The following is an 18,879-nucleotide window of genomic DNA, read 5'->3' as shown; positions in this document are numbered from 1 at the left end:
GATAGCTTCCATTATGCTCATAGCAGGAAATAGAAATTGGAAAATTCGATTATGAATTGCTGAGAGAGTAAAGCACCGTCGCGGTTCAATCTGAGAATAGGGATTTCTAAGTTTAGGAAAGAATTTTAATTATTATACCATTGAATAGATTCGCGCAATTGCCAAACAATTCGAAGCGACACAGACGCGTAAACTCCGGCGCAGACGTATGATTTACATTTTGATACGCTTGAGGAATTTATAAAAAGACACTTCTCCAGCTTGGTGGTCTCTGTTTGCTGCTTAACGAGTGACTGTTCTCATTCGAAAAATCATTAAAATTGCCATGCCCCCCAGCGTGTCTGTTCACATTATGGATAATCCTCCGTCGGGATTCACGAAAGCGAATAAGGAGGAGCGTGTCGCCGACAGGTGCAAGAAGTCACGGGAATTTAATCTCGCTGCCAGGCGAAATAAATGGTTCGATCGCGGTGATAACGGCGAGAGGGGGAGGGCCAGGGTCTCAATAAGAATTCGCTAATCAATTCCCGTGGCCAGGAATCGCTGACGTTCAGGCACCGGCGCGAAAAATCGTATCCAGTTAATTTTCGTCGGCTCGTTCCCGTTCCTCCGTTCTCGTTTATCATTCATCGACAGGCGACTGAGATTGACTGTGGAAGTTTCTGCAAGCTGGATATCCCCTCGATTTTATCGGTTATTGTACTGCATGGCCTTCCATATCTAGATCATATTTAAAAAAAAAAAAGAAACATACTATTCACGCATGAAGCCAGAAGAATCCTCTTGTAATTTCGTCTTCAAAAAGTTTTAGAAGCTCTTCCTAAGGATGTACTGAAATTTGAAGGCACACGTTTGCACTGCTCTTAATATTCCCAGCTTTGTTTCGTCACTAATCAAGTTTCACCACGAGTGAACCAAAAACGGGGCCTCCATCGCGGCAAAAACGAGGCAACGAAACGATTGTTCGCACCTGGTCGAACCGGCCAGAAGAGTGTCGCCGGTGCTAACTGACCCACTAATAACGAGATCTTGGTCTGCCACGAGTATGTTGCGCGCAATACTTCATCGGCCCGAAGGCCGATCGATCGTCGATCGATTATGGCCAGGGTTAGGCCGGCAATCGGTGACCGTCGATGAAGGAAAGAGAGAACGTGAAGCAATCATAGTATCGATGAACGAGACAAACACTCCTAGAGAACACTGGCTGCACTGCCAGGAAGTGCACATAAAAATTTATGGTTTCTCCTTATTATCGGAGGAAACAGGCTGAACGATACTTCTGGCAATCGGGTTCTCTCCGTTGTTTCTTTCGCCTTCGATCGTTTGGCGACGATAATTGCGGCGAAACGGTGCCCCCCCACCCTCGAATTTTCCATCACACCGATATTACAGGGTTGATATAGCTCGTGTTCTCGGAACAATTGCATTTCCCCCGTACGGAGCACGAAACCTCTGAAAGATTCAGCGCCCGATGACGGCGACTCGGAATATTTATGAGATCTCAAGATGTCGAGAGCGAAGATTTCGAGATCTCGGCGGTGTTGGTGCTTTGTCATCGAGGCTGTTCGAAATCTATGAATATGCGTGAATTAAAGTTCATTTCGAAAGTTCCTTCGTATTAATTATAATTCCAGTATTAAGATGAATTTCGCGCACATTCGTGCCACTTGCATCGACGATCTCGGGCCTTGACCACTTAAAAATCTCCACTTTCTTCGCACCGTGGAGTTTTAACGATCGTTAACATTTTAGGCGACTGAATATTTATCAGCTGCAGCGTCGAATGTTGTAAATGAAATATAGGTGTCGAATTCGAAGTGATTAAGACGAAGCCTGATTTTAGTTGTATTTATGACGTCTTGTTCGAGTGCAGGTCCGCAAAGTTCAACCGAAATTTACGCGAATGCTTGAAATCGAGGCTGGAAGACTCCGACGTGGGAAGAGCGGTGAATTATTCAAAATGAACGGCTGACATTACGCAAGGATCGGGTAATGGGTTTCGCTGCGATCGTTGTACGACTGTGAAGTGCGTGGGTCGCCTTTTGATAAGTATGTGACGAATCGATAATCGCGTTCGCGCTCCATTGTTCGATCGCGCGTGCAACTGTTCAATCTGGGCTTTCGTTTCACCAGATCGTACAGTTCGAGCATGGAAATTGTAGAAAAGAAACGGCGAGAAGAATGGGAACCTCGCGGAGCACTTTGGGCTATCAGAATTTATTTAAATGTGAAATAATCTCTTCCTTCGAGTGTTCGCTTCTTGGATAGCTCGGCGTTACATAATTGTTCACTCGAATTACTGGGAACTTCGACTGGTTTTCTCGCATAATTGCGTCACGACGAAGGAACCACCAGAATCGGTGCTAAGGACCTTCGCTCTCTTCCGGGCTGGGCAAATCGTTTCTCTTTCATTGTGAAATCACAAGCATCTGTAAATACACTGCCAGGTTTGTAAACACATACCAAATGTGTTTTTCCACACCACTGTCCTCGGTTGCTTTCCACGCGCTCTTTTCCTCTTCTTCTTTTTATCTGATCTAAGTGGGTCAAAACGTTTTCCGAGGGAGACCGGTCGGAAGATTTTATAATGTCGCTGGCCGGATAACATAACCGTTATCAGTGCCGAATTACAGGCGGCACACTTGTCTGTACAGACTTTCTTTCGCAATTCATTAAAACGATAACTCTGTCTCGTGAATGCAATCGCAGAAGGCCCACGACACTGAGATTAAGCGTACGACTGTGAAATGTCAGAAATACGAATACTTCTTTAACTTACGAGAGAGCAACGCGCCCGTGGCTTGAATTAACCGTTTCCGTCATACAAATAATATTTATCGGTTCCTTGACCGCGATTCCGCGCAGATAGGGAGCACATGCTTGAGGTCAACAAAATCCTTATCAAATACGAAATGTCTCCTGAAGCACCGAGCCGCAGATCCGATGGTCACAATTCTTCGTAAGATCTCCAATCAAGTCCCTCGAGGCTGGATGCAGGAGTTCGACACGAATGCACCGATGGATCGCACGTAACTTCTCCTCGATCTTAATTATCATTCGCCTCTGCCGAGCGTTATTCGCACCGTTCTGGATTATTAGCGTTTTGTTACGTAACGACGGTACGACCGGAAGACGAAGGATTGGATTACGCAACGCGACTCAGGAAAGGGAACATGAACCGTGAGCAAATATACCAACATCCAAGGCTCGGTGTAAACAATTACAAAATGCACTGCATTCACCGTGGCGGGGGAACACTTGTTCACGGTGTCTAAAGTAACTCTGCTTCTTTCCGACGAAAATATTTCAACGCTGTCCATTTCGTTCGATCTTTATTTGACAAAATGATCAGCCCTTAAGGAGGCAGGTGTTTATAAAATTGAAAATTGAAGATCCTATACAAATGGAGTGTGCACTAGAGATCTGACATTTGCTCCGCAAAGGCCAGGTGTGATAAAAAGGGAATGCTTATCCACAGAATAGAGGCTGTATCGTGAATTTATGAATGGCAGGAGCGAATCCAGTTCAGCACGCACGTGCGTACTCGTGTGTACGGCCTCCTGGAGAGCGAGGCTGTTATCGAAGCTACACGCGTCGACGGTGCAACGCCGACATTGCATTCAACATCATGGCATTGCGCTGTACTCTTGGCCAGGCCACGCAATCGTTATATTGTGTAACCGCTAGAGATGGGATCGAGAGCGTCGCGAGTAGTAGCACTAGTTTGTGCAATAGTTTCGAATCTTCCACGAATATTCTGCGAGGTAACAGCAGCAGTAGCAATGTTTCACACTTCACGTTCCAGAAATATCATTCTCTGAGATTTAAGCTTCGTGGCCTCCCGAAGCTGCTCCAATTTTTATGAAAAATTAAAGTTAAGAAATTAAAACTTAAAAGATCTACGTTATTTAGGTACCTGAGACTCATAAGATTGAAACACCCTAGGGTAGGTGTCTTATTTACTGTCAGTGTCCCTATTACTGCCACTTTATTTATTTCACTTTAAAAAAACGTAACGTATAAAGAATAGACGTATAAAGAGTGTACTATAATAATAAGAAAAACAGTCCCAATTTTGTGATAAATTCTTCTTTACACTATTCTTCATACGTTGCGTGTTTATTAAGTAAAATAAATGAAGTGGCAGTAATGGAGACGCTGGCAGTAATTGGGACATTTACCCTACTCGTTGCAATTCATATGTGTCGAATTCGAAACGATTCGAACTACCCTTTGCGAGCCTCGGATTTTTCCAAAGAATCCAGCTTTCGATACCACTATTTTGTGATTAATTTTCCTGGACAAGACTCCACTGCCACCGAAATACGAGGAAGTGAAGAGCCGACTGAGATTCGCGGGTACACGACAAGAACTCGAGCCCATCGCTGGCGATCGTTCGATCGGCTACACAACCGGCAACTTCCCCTCCATGGCCGCGCGAAATTGATTGCAGTAACGTTACGTGCAAAACGGTTCCGTTGTTTCTTCTACCGGCATGGAAATCGCGAAAGAGATTATAACGCTGATCGCAATTGGCAGATATTACTAATCCACGCGACCGTGAGACCATCCACGAGCGAAGGTAAACTGGTGCGAATTTCTGGCGCAGCGAATGCAAGTGATATTTCCAGGGGCCCAAGAACACAGGAGTCGTGCGAAAGAATACCCCTTCGAGCAGGGAGTACTCCAGCGACGTTGCAGTGAAATATTGAACGTTGCTGAGCGTAAATCCATTATGCAAATTACGGTTCGCTAATGAGTGGGACTGGCGGAGACTGCAGGAATTCGAGTTTTGCAACATCTCGCAAGATATGGAAATACTTCTCGAGGCACCTCTGTGCCTTTGGAATACCGTTTGGAATGCATCAGATAACGTTATTATGTCTCTTAATAAAGTACCCAGTGGCGCAAACGAGTCCTCCGCGGAGTCGTCGGTGACCCATGCATAGGGACGCGCTAAATTCCTCTATTCGCTTATCGGTTAAACGGGAGGCCCCTTTATCTTCTCTGCTATCTCTATTTCGCCAAGCTAATTGACTGGACAGCGAGCATTTTTCCCTAGACAAGCCTACCAATTAATGGTCCAACACGGAAACGGTGTGGTGGAGGAGAGCGGGTCGATCGTTGCGCGCCTGTGGAAGCATGGAGTCGCGAGACGGTAGGAAATATTAATGAGCAACGAATACAGTTTTCCGGCTGTAATTAGCAGCATAAAGACGCCAACGCGCGACAGAGGCGGGCGGCGGAAAGAATTGAACGAGAGTTTCATTCCACGCGCGTGCAGCTTTGCTAATGGATGCAGCAGGCTCGTTTGTACCGCGAGATTTTCGCGGAAAATTCGCCAGAGAATTTGCAATTTAAAGAGACCGCCAGCCACATCGACCCGCGAGCACTTGGGCGGTCGCGAATCGCCTCGCGCGAAACAAGCTGCAGAAGGGAGAAACAACGATAGGGAACAATGGACATCAACGTCGCGGAATGTACTGACGCGTGTGTACGTGTGCGTGGGCCGCGTAAGAAGGTCCCGCGATGACCGTGGCCGAGCGAACGAACGCGAGAGCACACGTGGCGCGTGTGTGCACGCATTCGATCGACCTGGAAATTCTATGACAGACGTTACGTCAGAGGATGCGTGGCGGTACGTGCACTGAAACCAGGAGAACGTGGACCTTCGCGGCGGAGGCAGTTCTCGAGGTGCTCGCTTGCGTCAAGCGCGAATTAACCCTTTGTATATCGAGCCCGCCTCGCATCTATTCTCATTTGCCCAGCAGACATTCACCGAATTACCTCGAGACTGAATTAGCGAATTCTCCGCTCGATTCACGAGGCGCGCACTCGAATCATCGCGGCGCAGGGAGGTGGGGAATGGCGATGAAAAGAACGCATCAAGGATCCTCCAGTTGCAGACGCAGCGAATACCTCGGGAATACCGATCGAAGGCCATCTTAGGAAACGAACGAAGGGGGAAGGCCCGTGCGTTCATGCGCATTTTTTCCGGCACTGGAAACTATTCTTTTGTCGCATATCCCGTTCACTATTCGCGTGCCGCTTGGAGGGACGCTCGTTACGAAACGCGCGAGAACAAACGAACGAGCCGGACGGCGTCACGTGGCAGGTTTTTGTTGGCCCGAGCGATTTATGCAAAGGATCCTCGGTGGAAGAAAGTCGCTTGCATAAGGAGCAGAAATGTGTATCGTAGGCGGATAGACTTCTCGCGAATTCCTACGTGTCACCGGTTTCTTGCACCTGTTACTTGGCTCGCTGTGACAGCGCCGCGACGACGCGCTCTCCATGGAGCATTCTTTCGCGCGTTTTTAGCCGGCCGACCGTAGAAAGCGGAGAATAGGAAGTACGCCAGCTGTCGCCTTTCTTGATCGATTTATATAAGGCGTGACAGGCCCCCGCCGCGAGGAAAACAGCGTTAGAGGCACGATTTACGTAACAGCAAAGATATCGATTATATCAGCGCGATGGGTTCGCGACGGCCGTGTCAGAGGTGATCTACTGCGCAGCTGACTGCCGGCAGCGACACGCAGCATGCTCCCAGAGAGTCGGTTCATTGTTCCAGTGCCTTTTCCCGCTGTGAATTCGATGTCAATGGAAAGGTTCGCGTCGTGACTACGGTTCCAGGACGCTTCGGCGCTATTTCGTAGGGATCGAGGGCCGCGGAGTCTGGGATACGGTGGAAAGTTGCGAATTTATGTTCCCTGGCCAGGGCATGAATCTTCCCGAGGTGCACAGCGCTGCCAGCTCGTTTGTCGTTAACATATTAACGCGTTGCAAACCGACAAGGTTTCTGCGCGCTGCGCGAATCTCGCTTGAAATATCGACGTAGCTGACAGATATTCGTGTTATTTAGCGGAGGAGAAGGAAAAACAGAGGCGAGAATGATACTCCGAGCGTCCACGAGGCGATTTTTAAATCGCGAGTGAAGGGAATTGTTTTCAGCCGCTCAGGCGAGCAAGCGGGAACTTGATGCATGGCAGATGACACATGACGATAATGATTCTTCTCTTCTACATCTTGAGGCGTAATACTTCCCATTTGTCAGTCGCTCGCCAATGCGAGCTGGCAGTTGTGAAACGGACGTTAACGGATTAACGTGAACATCGGGTTACGGCAGATTACGCTGCCGCGAGTTTCTTAATTAATCTTCCTCCAGTTGTGACGCAAACAGCCACCGTGCACTCCGCGGAAAACGTCCACTGTTATCCAGAAAATTAGCATAAACACTCGGTGAACATTTGCAACCTAAATACACCCGCGTAATCACCAATCTCATGGTTGAAAGATCGACGCGCAACCCGTCGCACGTGGAACGCTACGCGTCTGACTTTCACGCTTCTCATACTACTTTCCGCTGCGACGGGCAAGTAGAATGGTTGAAGGATGGCGCGGGGGTGGAAAGCTGGTCGGGTCAGCTGGCCGCGAAAATTAGCGCCAGGCGCGTGCAACCCGAGACCTTGAGCGCGTGCACTCGGCGTTGGTACGTCCCTGGGCAGCAAACAGGAACACGGCGATTATCCGGCAAATGAATGAAATCGAGTGAACCGGTTCACTCGGCGGCTGGCGTACGTACGTACGCGGAGTTGCCTCCGCTGTGGATCCGCCTTAAACCAGATCCACTTCTTCGTGAATGGCCGCGGCGAGCGGTGGCAACGCTCGTGCCTCGTACCGAATCATGCGATAGAGGCAGAGAGACAGAGAGGGCCTTAACTGACTGTCGTACGATCATTAATCTGGCTGGTCACATGGCGCCGCGAGATTCCTATTAGCCTGATCTGGCGCGTGGCATCAGGATCTCCAGCTGAAACTTGCCGATTCATCGCTGCTACTTGGGGATTCGGAGGTGGCGCGGGTGGAATTTCAGGGTTCAGATTAGACGGGCAATTGTCTCTGCAACGCTAAGGATGGTACGCGTGGGGTCCAGTGGCTTCCTTCTGTCACCACGAGCGGCGCCGGTGTGTTCACGCGCTGCTACTTTCCGCAAGCAACGTCCGAATGCAACAACGGTGCATTGGCGTGGCTTGGATATTTATTCAATGTCTTTCGGCGAATCTGGTCCTGCGTAGAAACGAGGGGAAGCCCCGACGTTCCCCTTTGACAGCAGGGGAAACGAAACTCGCGATAGCCGTGTCGGGGCCTGCTCACGCGCACGCGCCTGTGCCCGCACGTGACGCGCGATTCCGCTATCGTGCTCGACTTGTGTGCCGCCGATAAGAACGGCGCTATCGTCAGCCACTCGCGCTTATCGCCGCGAAAAAAAAATGCCTCAAACGACGAATGAGTCAATTCTGCATTTTTTCTGCTGCTCCACGGTGCTCCTTTCGCCGCGACGCGGTTCCCGCTGTCTTTCGTTTCAGTCAAGTCATCGTGTTTGCACCAGAAACGCGTCTCTGCCTGGTAAACAGACGGAAAGCGCGATCTTCGACCAGGAAACACCGCCGGAGAGCTGACAGCGGTCTCTAGGCTGGCTTCTAATGGGAGATCTCGGTCAGATTTCGGGATCAACTCGAGCTGATAGCGTGAAGCAAGGTTCTGATAAGATACTCGACTCGATTGAAGCTTCTTGATTAGAGGGGCCGGAATTTCGGGGCTCTTTGTGACGTTCTGACGCGATTCGCCAGTAATATTGCGCGTGGGAATTTCATCTAATAAGAACCGAAGCTCGTGGTCAGGGAAATAATAAGATATTACGTGACAACTCAGAATTGGGAGAGAGTATTGCAAAAATTAGGCTGGAACGATCGCAAAGTTCTATCTTCTTCGTTGAGATCGCCTTCCGCTTTTCTGTCAGCGCGATAGCTCTGTATATTTCTCGAGAACGCGCCGATTCGCGCAATTGCATTCGTTCTATCTCGCGCCGGTTCCCGCGCAAATATTTGCCTTCGCACGATCAAGGTCTACGCTCGCTACTCGTCCCTCCTCTCTCAATTTTGGCGAATGTGTTTTTATTTCGAGCTTGCTAAGAGGCGCGACGCGGCGTCGCGCCGTTTCCACCGGTTCTAGGAAGAGGATCGGAGCAATCGTTCCTTTCAGGCGACGATAAACATTGCGATATCGAGGGAATTGCTGTTCTCGAGAAGGTAATCGGTGCTCGAACGGCAAACCTGATATCTATGGGGAGTAGAGATTCCTTCGGGTACGTCGACGTCTTTGTTGAAACGTGGTGGACTCGGTCACGCAACGAGTCTACTTAAAATTCCCTCGCACAAAATAACTACTCACTGTTTACAAAAGCATCGCATAAGAAATTCATAAGAATTTCTCCTTTCCGTTTCGTCAGCTCACTACCTGCCAAATGACTAACTGGAAATTTGCATTTTGTGTTGCAGGTATGCTTTCCTTTCTCGCCCTCCCTGTCATTTCGTGAGGGCATACGAAGATTCGCTAGGTAAGATAGTAACGCTTCTTCCTTTTTACCGTGTCCCGAACAGCTCGAGGGACTATTGCGCCGTTGTTAATAGACGAAGGAACAAGTAGAACGACTCAGCGGAGTTAACGCAGAACAAGAGGCGATAACACAGTCAGAGTTGGGAAGAGTTGAGGAAATTTCGCGACGCGATCGCGATACGCGCGTGTTCCTCGTCGAATTTTTCCCCGTCCGCGTGGCTCGCGCGAGGTCAGCCGTAAAACGGAGCTGGAAGGAACGTTAGCTTGTTACGCAAAATAACGAGCAGGCGAGCGAGCGAATACTAATAAGCGAATGTTTTCAGCCGGCTGGCCGTGACCACGAAGCTCAGGGAAAATAGAAACTCGCCGCGCGACGACGCCTTCGCCAAAGGACAAACACGATTATCTGCCCACCCCCGACCGCTTATCACTGGCTGTTAATCAAGCCCACGATTTATCGGGTCACGCTAAAACGCGCATAAATTTCGTATGGACGGACACGCGCGCCCACGATCAATAACTTCTCTCGTTTTTAATCGTAATTGCAAAGAAACACGGTCCTTCCCAGGTTCTCATTATTATCCCGCAGGGGTGGATCGATTACAATTAACCCCCTGTCTCTCCAAACAGTTTCCCTCTATATTAATCAGTAATTTGCATAAAAGATTCTCGGATAGAAACGTGCACAGACGACTGAGAGGAAGGTTGCTCCAGGCACTTCCTATTCTCCATTTTCATCTTCTTCGTCCCTCCATCCCCAAAATCAACGCCCATCAATGACCAACTCGTCGAACCCTCTCGCAAGTAAACATTCACTTATAGGGAATAGAGTTTCCCGATTTGTAATATATATATATATATATATATATATATTTAAAGTACTCATGGTAACTAAGAAATCCTGAAAATTATATCTGCAATGGATCTATTTTACTCATGTTATCAGTAACATTAAATATAGCCTCAAGGCGTATGGGAAAAACGGCAAAATGTTTTTTTATGGTGCTGAACCCGAATATGACGTTATTGTTTGTGTAAAAAAATCCTAAAGTAGTTCTCTTAATAAAAAATCTTTTTTTTTGGAGATAATTCAAAAAGGAAAGACCGGAGAATTTTTTAAATATTTTTTTCGCTTAAAAACGCTTAATAATAATAACGATTATCTATAAAATTTATAAAAATAATCGGTACTAGTAATCCGAAAAAAATATTTAAAAAATTCTCCGGCCTCTCCTTTTTTAGTTATCTCCAAAAAAGCGATTTTTTTATTAACAGAACTACCTTAGGAATTTTTTTTACACAAACAATAACGTGATACAGATGCTAGGTTTTAGCCAGTTATTCTTAAATAAGAGGATTTTGCCGTTTTTCGCATACGACTTGAGGCTATATTGAATGTTATTGATAACGCGAGTAAAATAGGTCCATTGCAGATATAATTTTCAGGATTTCTTAGTTACTATGAGTACTTTAAAAACAGATATTCGAAATCGGGAAACTCTATTCCCTACAACTTTATGTTTACTTGTCAGCAAGAATTCCACGCACAGTGTCGCCATTACGCTTACGTAACCACCGTCGAAATTACACCGACTTCTCCGCCCCTCCCAATCGCGCGTCGCTCGGCGGTTAAAACCTAATATTCCCCTGCTGCCTGGCTTCCGGTTCCTCCGCGGCCTCCAGGGCGCGCTTCCTCGGGCTCTCGCTCAGTTTTCCTTTTCTTTGTTGCATCAGTAAACGGGTTAGCCAATTTTTCTGGCGCAGGAAGCAGGAACGTGAGAGAAGCACTGGAATAAGAATGTACTCGGGGCCCACGGGGCGGGGGAGGTGTGTATAAGCGTGCAACTTTTACGTGCACACGTACGCGCGAGCACATAGAGCGGGAGCATGCAGCTTGGCTGCGACGAGTACACGTGTGTACGTGCCGTGCATATTGTTCGAGCAGGTTTTTCGACCGAGATTAAGAGCGAGCACGTACCTCGGCGACTCTGCACACGAGAGTCCGGCTAAGTATGCCAAGGATTACCGGTATGAACTTTTACGTACCGCCTGCGAATGCAATAATCCGATAATACGAGTCGCGAGCAGGAAACGGCGACACCGCGTTTCAGTCGCGAATTAACGAGGATAGTTCGAAAGTCGTCGTTATCGACGGCAGCGTGCCGGAAGCCAGCCCGCGGCGAGGGACACGCCGCTCTAAGCAGGCCGCTTTCTGACGGGCGTGTGACTTCCCGACGCTTCGCGAGTCGTGGAAGATTAGCTGTCCCGGGTTGCCAGTTCGAGTATCGGGGGAAGCTTCCTTCGCCGTCGTAGCGTTTTCGTTGGATCGAGGGGGATGCTCGATTAGAGCTGTTTATTCTGGTATCGGTTTAGCCTGCTGGGTTCTGCCGGGAAGATTATCGAATCAATCGGAATTAGAATCTGAGTGGACACTCGTGCAGGGTAAGCAGGCCAGTAGATGGACGAATCGTTGGTTAATCGTTAATATTGAAAGAACTAGAGTTTTAATCTAGGTATATTATTGTTTGTTTTTTTATTTTGTAGAAAAAACGTTTGTTGTTTTATAAAAGATTAATATATTTATTGAATTTTTTTTTATACGCGAAAATGTATTTATATGTACGGTCTTACGCCGAGAGTCATGCGTGCACTAAGTAGCATTTTCAACAATCATATTCATCGGCGTGTATCGTTGCAACGTGCCCATGAACGTGTGCTTACGGCATCGAAAAAGTCAGCTTCCTATTTTATGCAAGAATTGAAGCCTGTGAAAGGCGGGAGAACAACGTCGCAGTGATTATTATCACCTTGAGCACGTCGAGCAATTAATTCCACACGATCGCGCGGAAACCGATCCAGTAATTAAGAAATGAAATAATTATCGCGATGGCTGAGGATAAACTGGCCGTGAGTCACATCGCGATATTAACGAGCGCGCGCTTGCTTTTTGTTTGCTCCTTTTTTTTTAATGGGCATTTTTGCATCGAGCCAACTGTCGATAGTGTTCGCTAGCGACACAAATCAGCTGCTGCGCTTAAGCGTGCCGTTACTCGCCGCTTTACGCACCGCTTCGTCCACAATAATCGCGTCGGAGCGGCGACCACCCCTCGCAAGTGGCCTACAACTGCGCGTAGAGAAGGGAAGACGCGATACCGTCAAGTGGCCAGAAACGAGAAACGAAAGTTGCGGAGGGGAATGAAACGAAGGAAACGGGAGATAGGGCTCGTAAACACAGTTAAAAGGAAAGTCAACAGCGACCAGGGTGGGCGGCATAAAAAGCGGGTGACGCGCAAACGAGGGCGTAAAGGGATCGCGGCGGAGGCGAAAGGAGCAGTTCGTGGGGCAGGAGGAATTGATAAGAAAGGGCAGCGCGATAAGAGGGTAGAACAAACGGGACACGGGGCGATCGATAGCGTCGAGAAGAAACTAAAACCGAATTCAATGGAGCGCGGTGGAAAGAAAGGGAAGTGGTGGAATGGAAGCGAGTACCGAGCGGGAAGAAGCCGGGCCGATGGTGAGGACGAGGGCTTGCAACGAGGGGGCGGCAAACTCGAGGGTAAGAAACGGGTCTATAAGATGCCAGAGACCGCAGATAACGCCGCGATGGCCAAGGCGAGTCGTTAGAAGCGCCGTGAAGAACGGAGTCGGAGAAGGAGCAGAGTGCAATGTGCTCCGGCCTTTATTTAACGTGCTCGCGCCGCTTTCCGTGCCACCTTTGAGAGGCACGCGCGAAAGGAAGAGCGAGGGGCGAAGGAGGGATAAAGGGCTCGCTGACGTTTCCTTCCTGCTGAACTTTCCACGCGCGCGAGTCCGGCAGCCGCCCCAGAAACGCGCGCTCGTGCGTGCTCTTCCCATCGTTGGCCACCGTACGCGTGACACGTGACAAATACGGGGGATGCTAAAAAGGCACACGCGTGCTCCCGATATAAATAGTCCGCAGAGGAAAACACCGAGTGGGTGCCCGAGGGTTGGAGCGCGTTGACGGGGATGAAAATCCGACTTTACCGCTCGCGGTCGGGGATATCTCTTCCTCGGTGTATTTTTGGGTCGCGAGGTAGTACCGAAATAGGTGGGTAAAGTTTGGAAGCGCACCCTGCTGGATTCGGGGTGGAAGAGGGTCAGAAGGTCACGGATGGGAAACGAGTCCCTTGAGAAATTTCATTTAATGACCCAGCGCGAATGCCTGCAGTTGTCTCCGAAGGAAAGCGAGAGGAACATGGATTCACCCTGTTTCCCTTCGTGGATTGCCGCGGAGTAACTCGATTCGTTTAAGATCTACGATTCCTTCTCGTCCTTTGTTAGCACACGTGCGTTTTACACTCGGTTATGGAAAGAAACATGAATATCTTACCAGAAGCACGGTGGACGGCTTACAATCACGGTTGCATCTCGTCGGTCTTACCTCATCGCGGAAGTCGCGATACGAATCTCCCCTGGCGATTTGTCGCGATCGTCTTTTGATAACGTGCTTCCTGCGCGTTCCAATGCCCCGTTCGAGCTACGCGCAAGTAAATCAAGGTTACTCGATCGAGTCGCGATTAAACGACGCCTAGACACCGCGGTGCTCCGTTTCGTTGTCTGACCAGTGCCGTACGAATCCACTTGAAACTACTCTGGCAATTTGCACCTCTCGTCTTCCACACTTTTAACCCTCAAACTACCATTCCCATCGTCAAATAGGGTGTCACCAGGAATCACTAAAGAAGACGTCCGCAGTCTTCCGCTATAGCTCGATGCACCGGGCAATTTAAGAACGCGGCTCCGAAATGGAGCAACGCGGCCTGGATTCGGTCAATAAATCGAGATTTCACGGGAGACAAGTGGGCCGACGATATCATCCCTTATCAGCGTGACAGCACGGCCGAAAGCACGGCTCGCGAGGGGTGGGGTAAAAGGGGAAGTGGCACGTCTAGGTCTCGCGTCCTTGCCAGTTATCCCCACCGAGCTGGACGGAGTGGGATACTTCCCCACCATTGACTTCCCTTACGCTCCCTCTATGCTGTTCCCCCGCTCCTGCCGCGGTATGTAAGAGGCCGCACATGTTTCCCCGCGCTTCAGTCTCGCAGCGGCACTCGCGAGTGACTGGTGGTGTGTACTCGCGCGAACAGTAATAACCACGTCGGCCGAAAACGCCTCGCACACGGGAGCACGCGTGTGACACATGTGCACACAATAAACGCGCACACGGACGCATACAGATACCTCGGTATACGCGTTACGTGTGTGGCCGTAACGGGTGCGCGCGCGCAAAGGACGAGTTTTCTTTCGTGCGTAGTGCTCCGTTCGAGAATCGACACGACACACCGCGAGCGTCGCCCGACACCGACAGTCGCGGGCACAGCAAGAGGAAGAGTAGCAGCGATCCGAACTGATCCGGCTGCTACCCCGTCGCGTTCCTTTTCTCACCATCCCCCGCTGTATTTCTTTATTCGTTTCTTTTTTTACTTTTATACGTAAACCACGCGAGCGAGTCGCGACGATCAGCGGTGAGAGGATATCCCCTTGCGCGAGTGAAGGCTTGTTCCTACGTTCCCATCCTGACCGGGCGGAGGAGCTTCGATAAGGGGAGATAGAGATAGTGCGACAGGAAATTCTGGTGGCGCATCGGCAGCTCGCGGCAGGATAGAAAACGCGGTGGATGTGACCAGACAAGGATATTCCGAGGGTGTTACGGAGCCAGTGATCTTCCGACTGACGTCACCTCGTGCTTTCGTGCGCGACTGGAGGGACGAGAATAGTGCTCGCTGGCACGGCGCGCACAGAGACACGTGAGTACTGAGCCTCTGGCAGGCTCGAGGTCGGTCTGAATGCTTCTGCCAGCGCTGGTATCTAGCCCGGTTTATGTCGCCTACCATTGTGCGCATCGCTAATTTATGCGACACCGCCACGATACGAATTTCTGCAACGTGTCACGCGGTCGCCGCGTCTGACCAGCCACTGGACTTAGACTACTTGACGTGGTCCGCGGTCGCGGCGCAATAACGGAGCAGTGGGACAGGACAGTTCTGTACGTCGAATCGAAGGGATTCCAGGGCTCGTTAACCGTTCGACGAGGATAGACATGTTTGCGAACAATTTAGGCTAGTCAATGTCACCAATCCTTCTTGGTACCTCGATCTCTGAATCGGAAAGTTCCCTTGAAATCTTTCTCTCGGTGCAGCGCGTGCACAGCAATTGACAATGAAATATTGCTTCTTCTATTTATGTCAAATGCCTTTATACTATATTTACTTATTTATTTATATATGCTCGTTTCGGTGAAGTTTTCGACAGAGAACTGCAGTTTATAATTACGAGGAGATCTATTTCCCGTCGTGGAATGTTTACGGTGCGACACGCTGGCGGAAAACGGAGCATCGCGGTATATTTACACGCGCGATTATCGATCGTGGCCGCCGATACTCGAATCGAGTCGTCGCTGTGGCGAAATGGTGGAGCATCGGTGACCCGTGCGTGCATCGGAATGCCCAGGCCTGTTGGAATCTGTAAACGAACCGCGGTGGGATTAATCACGATCTAGAAATTACGCTCATTCCCGATGCGTGGCGTCTCGTTTTTTCCTCCAAGGTCGCCCCCACGAGAGATCTAGAGCGATCGCGCTGACTCACACTGCTCCCTGTTACATCAAATAAACATGTCTATTACGACAAATTACGTTGAGGTCGCAGCATCGTCTGGGGCGAGCTTTTCCTTCCGCGGAAACGGCGATTTCCATTCGTCACCCGCGCCTCCGCTACGAATTTACAAAAAAATCAATAGGACGGACTATGTAGGGAGGTAGAACAATAGACATTCTATTCTTGGCAAATTCGATGTTAGCTCGCTCGTGCGTCGAGAATTGCTCGATCAGCTCGGCGTGCACAAAATGCAGAATAATTTCGCACTGTTGGGCAGCGCAGTAGCGCTGTGCTCGAATCGTGTCGAGCGAATTTCGAGCGACCGTAGCCTCCAATTAATCCGTACTCTCGGCTGATTAGTCTTCGCGCGTGCTCATTAAAAAACGTAGCTGCGCAATTTATAAATAGCTCGATGTAAATAGTTTTATCAACGGGCGCTCCCGTGTCGTCTCGCGGAAGCGTGAAATTGTCCCCGACGATAAAATATCGTTGCCGGTGAACCTCCTCCCTTGCGCCCGTCTCGATTTTCTCGCGATTCGAGTCACGCGAGTCAAGGAAAACGGAATTCAATAGTCCCATCGGCGATGGCGAGAAGGACAGCGTTCGTTCGTCCTTCTCCTCCATCATTGAGTGGCACGGGGCAAACGAATTATCCAACTCGTGCCGTCCATCGAAATCGGATTATCGTCGATTCCTCTGCAGCCCGCTCCCCCTCCAAACCTCTGCTCTATATCGATTTTCGACGCTGTGTACCAGCAACTTATTCCCCCCGTCCCAACCTGTGTCGTAAACATTTGGCCCTAAGCATTCGTCGCGCGGATTAATCACGGTTTAATTGGAAAATCTGCGTCGGCAAATAAAGCTTCTCGAGGCCCGCGCAAACACGCGACCCACCGTCCAAACCACCCTCGTCTCGTCCACTGATTTCGACGATTCACCTTCGGAGTCGGAATGTTTCGCGAGATAAAAAGTTTCGTAGGGGAGGCTTCGGGAAGAAATTGTTGGGAAGGAAGAAGGATACTTGAACATTTTCAAAGGGGAAGTGTTTTGTGTTGGACGTGGATGTTTAGTTTACTGGTAAATGATAACATTTTACGAATTGACAGAGTTATGCGCTTAACCCTTAACGTTGAATCGAATCGACCCGCGGGGAGGTTCGAAAAATCGTGTAGTAATTAACGAGGCAGTCGTTTCTCCCCCGTCTGGCCGCCATCCTCCACCGAAAATTAATATGCCGCTATTGAAGGCACGGAGAATTCGTTCCAGGGCGATAAATTCCATCCTCGACGTTTCTCAGCGTCGAGGAGGCGAGATTTAACGTAGTCGCCAAAGAAAAAAGGAGCCAGAGAGGGAACGGGGTTGCGGAAGCATGGGAACTCGGTGTGCAGAGGGGCGAGGGGTGTAGTCGAGTATAAAATCAATCGTGCTGGAGCATGCAGCTCGTAATTAGTGTCCTCTGCTAATTATCGCGCGACGATTCGTTTGCACCGCGAACCCTTTCCACGATCGCTCCGGCACAATGCGACGGAAAAGCGATTAATGGGGATTGTGATTCGAGGCGAGGGTGTTTTGCCGCGGAGATTAGCTTTGAAAGGGGTAACCGTGAGCCGAGAAACTTTTGTGCCGAGGCACTCGAAGAGCGAAGACAAGAATTTTCCAGTAAAACTTTTGGTGTGGATGTAGAGATGCTGGGAGGTTTCGCTTTGGAAGATTTTAGAAGGTGTTTGGAGGGTTGAACGAAGGGATATTGAAAGGAAATAGAATTCAAGTGGACACTTGGCAGAGTAGGAATATCAATTTTGTTCCGAAGTATTATATAATACTTGATAATTAGAATTAGAAACTTGAAGATTTACAGATTTGAAATTCTCAAACGCGAGACTTGGAACATTAGGAAGTTAGATGCCCGGGAATTTGAGAATTTAGGAATTTGGTTTGTTGGATACTAGTTTTGAGAGACTGTACGAGCTTAAAGAGGAAATAGCGGTATTGAAAGCGAGTTGGGGAATTTTTCTCGCGAGCAAACAGTGGAGACGCTATTTTTTCCCCCATTATCATAACGTTTATCTTCGTGAAAGGTGGATATAGCAAAAAACGGATTAAAACGCAGAACCGTGAAATAGAGAGAAAGTAATTGCCTCCCGTTATGATAACAGGTTTCCATCCGAGAACAAAGCGATGCGGCAATAGAGAGAGACGAGAAGCTATAGAAATTAAAAATATCGCTCCTCCTATTGCCCAGTGTGTTCCAATTAAATCGAACAGAAGAATTTATTACCCGATTGCACGCTAATCGATCCCATTACTTTGGTAATGGAAAACGACATTATCGAAATTTGCATCGTTGCACCGTGCACCGAAACAGTTGGTTTCGCTAACTTTTTGTCGATCGTGTGCATTAATAATCGACACGACTCCGTTCGACAGCTCGACAGAAAACCATTTCATTAAACGCATTTGTCCTTCGCTCGGTGCTTTTTCTACTCAACGTAGATTTACGACAGCAGATTCGAGAATCACGGTGCTTTGCATAAGATATAACTTTTCTTACGCCAGAATTTATGTACTTTTTACGGTCAAATCGCCTTAGGAGTTTGAATAGTCATTACCAAGGTGCAAATAGATCTGAAGGAGCTCATTTTCATCGTACGCGCACACGTGCAAAGGAAACGGAAGGAACGGCGAAGAAAGCTGAAAACACGAAGGAACATGATGGATTCCCATTGATGCCGCAATTCATTCTCTCCCCGTGGCCGAAATAAATTCTCCTGGCACACTTGGCGTTCACGAGGTCAACGAGGAACGCGTGTAGACATGCAATTCAAGAGAGTGGAAAAAGGGAAGTCGAATTTTCATCGCCTCCAATTCT

The 18,879-nt window shown here is 48.9% G+C and overlaps 2 protein-coding genes across 8 annotated transcripts in view; one reads left to right on the top strand and one right to left on the bottom strand.

Annotated features, from left to right (window-relative positions):
• Positions 1-18,879, bottom strand: part of LOC143372311 (uncharacterized) — a 130,429-nt gene that overhangs the window by 55,507 nt on the left and 56,043 nt on the right. The gene's annotated exons all lie outside the window — the stretch shown is intronic.
• LOC143372312 (uncharacterized) overlaps positions 1-18,879 on the top strand; it is an 80,641-nt gene that overhangs the window by 22,314 nt on the left and 39,448 nt on the right. For 4 of the 7 annotated variants that reach the window (XM_076818367.1, XM_076818361.1, XM_076818366.1 and 1 more), the window contains exon 1: positions 14,433-15,161. The exons of the other annotated variants lie outside the window; for them this stretch is intronic. The gene's annotated coding sequence lies outside the window, so the exon portion shown is untranslated. Of the gene's footprint in view, positions 1-14,432; positions 15,162-18,879 lie in introns of those variants that run through there. 7 annotated transcript variants of the gene reach the window in all.

Source organism: Andrena cerasifolii, chromosome 8 (assembly GCF_050908995.1).
Source record: "Andrena cerasifolii isolate SP2316 chromosome 8, iyAndCera1_principal, whole genome shotgun sequence".
NCBI classification, from domain to species: Eukaryota; Metazoa; Arthropoda; class Insecta; order Hymenoptera; family Andrenidae; genus Andrena; species Andrena cerasifolii.
Note: the sequence above shows the minus strand (reverse complement) of the source record. Positions and strands in the feature narration are given on the sequence as shown.